The sequence below is a fragment of the Camellia sinensis genome, chromosome 1 (assembly GCF_055761805.1).
Source record: "Camellia sinensis isolate YWXY chromosome 1, ASM5576180v1, whole genome shotgun sequence".
NCBI lineage: Eukaryota > Viridiplantae > Streptophyta > Magnoliopsida > Ericales > Theaceae > Camellia > Camellia sinensis.
Window position 1 is genome coordinate 251,187,456 of NC_138961.1, and position 2,549 is coordinate 251,190,004.

The 2,549-nt window shown below is 38.4% G+C and overlaps 1 pseudogene; it reads left to right on the forward strand.

The window, feature by feature from the left end:
• The first annotated feature begins 547 nt into the window (after positions 1–547).
• Positions 548–2,300, forward strand: LOC114309320 (uncharacterized; annotated as a pseudogene).
• Positions 2,301–2,549: the final 249 nt, after the last annotated feature.

A 2,549-nucleotide genomic window follows, 5' to 3' on the forward strand; every position in this document is an offset into this window, starting at 1 on the left:
TAATTTTTTTTTTCTTTCACAACTATCAAATCAACTAAAAAAAATAAACTTATCATCCAAAATTTAAACCAAATTAAAATAATCATAAAAATTAAAAAGTCAATTAAAATAATCTATTCCTAAAAACATGATTTGGATAAAAAAAAAAAAATTGTTTGGTTAATAAATTTTTAAAATACAACTCAAAACTCAATTTTCTCTCTTCTCTATCCTTCTTTTTATTTTATTTTTTATCTTTTATTATTAATAAATCAATTATTCATTTTTTTCCCTCTCATCTATTTATTCTCACATTTTACAAATGTATTAATCAAATTTTCTCTTACATTCATCTATTCAATTAAAAAAAATAAATAAATTATAAATCGGCTTGAAATTATTTTTAAAATTTATAATTAAACAAATTTTTTATTTTTAATTTTTTTTTTCATTAACTTATTTTTTAAAATATAAGTTAAAAAAAAGGAGAGTTTTTTTTTTTGGGATCGAACAAGCAAAGTTCGTTCATGACTATCTCTCTCTCCTCCTGAGCTCCAACCGCGTCACCATGGATCTTCTACAGTCATACGCAGACACCGACATGGAAGACGACGACAATCAACAATTTCAAAACCCTCGCTCCGACCACTCATCGTCGCCGGACTCATGGATCTCCCGCCCTTCCAAATCCTCCGCCCCCAAAGTCGACGACACAATGCTCGTTCTTACAATCGTCGACTCCAATCGAGCCCTAACCAAGCCCCTCGATCCTTCCCAACACGTCGTAGTCTTCAACCCCACCTACAATCAGCTCTGGGCACCAATCTATGGTCCTTCACATCCCTACGCCAAGGACGGTATTGCTCAAGGTATGCGCAATCACAAGCTAGGGTTTGTAGAGAATGTTGCGATTGAAACCTTTGTTTTTGATGAACAGTACAATACTTTTCATAAATATGGGTAGGCAGCTGATCCCGAGGGAAACAATTATGTTGGTGATTTGGATAGATTGAAGGAACTGATGGGATTTCTATGTATAATATACCTCAACATGAACATAAAAAGAGAAAACTTGAGAAGAAGGAGGAGGAGAGTGTGGAGAATGAAGAGGAAGGTGGTGGTGGTGGTGGTGTTGAGGTTGATAACCTGGCTTCGGAGACTTGGTTGTTGAAGAATCAAAAGAGTCCGTGGGCGGGAAAGAAGGAAGGGTTGCAAGTGGAGTTGACGGAGGAGCAGAAGAAGTATGCTGAGGAGTATGCGAAGAAGAAGGGTGAAGAGAAGAGTAGGAATAGTGAAAATGGTGAGTTTGTTGCTGATAAGAGTACATTTCATGGGAAGGAGGAAAGGGATTATCAGGGTGGGTCTTGGATTGCTGCGCCCAAGGATGCTAAGGCTACGAATGATCATTGTTATATTCCGAAGAGATTGGTGCATACTTGGAGTGGGCACACCAAGGTGTGTCTGCAATTCGGTTTTTCCCCAAGCACGGGCATTTGATTGAATTGGCGGGAATGGATACGAAGGTGAAGATATGGGATGTGTTTAATTCAGGTAAATGTATGAGGACTTACATGGGACATTCCATGGCAGTTCGTGATATTTGGTTTTGCAATGATGGAACTCAGTTTTTGACTGCTGGGTATGATAAGAACATTAAATACTGGGACATAGAAACAGGACAGGGGATATCGGCATTCTCAACAGGGAAGATACCTTATGTGGTTAGGCTGAACCCGGATGAGGATAAGCAGAACATTCTTTTAGTAAGCATGAGTGACAAGAAGATTGTTCAGTGGGATATGAATACTGGGCAAATTACTCGAGTATGATCAACATTTGGGAGCGGTTAATACAATCACATTTGTAGACAACAACAGAAGGTTTGTCACATCTAGTGATGACAAGTCTCTTCGGGTTTGGGAATTTGGGATTCCTGTGGTTGTAAAGTATATCAGCGAGCCTCACATGCATTCTATGCAAGCCATATCTCTTCACCCTAACACAAACTGGCTAGCAGCACAGAGTTTGGACAATCAGATTCTTATCTACAGCACTAGGGAAAGATTTCAGCTTAATAAGAAGAAAAGGTTTGCGGGGACATAGTGGCTGGATATGCTTGCCAAGTCAATTTTTCATCGAATGGTAGTTTTGTCATATCGGGAGATGGCGAGGGTAAATGCTGGTTTTGGGACTGGAAGAGTTGCAAAGTCTTTAGAACTCTCAAGTGTCTTGAAGGGGTATGCATTGGTTGTGAGCGGCATCCATTTGAACAAAGTAAAGTTGCAACTTGTGGCTGGGATGGCTTAATTAAGTACTGGTAAGAAATCTAATCCTTCACTCAACATGACTAATTCTTATACCATAGTTTGTTAATGTGTTTATATACCACATGGTTATGTTACATACTTATGTCACATTGTCTTTTTGTTTAAGTAAAATCAATCTTGATTGGTAGCTCGAAAAAGGCCTCCCTCGAATCCCCCGAATTTGAAAAGAAGAAGAAAGAAGAAGAATGAATAAGAAGGAAAAAAGGGGCCAACATCAACTAGAGGGGGGCTTAGGCAGAGGCG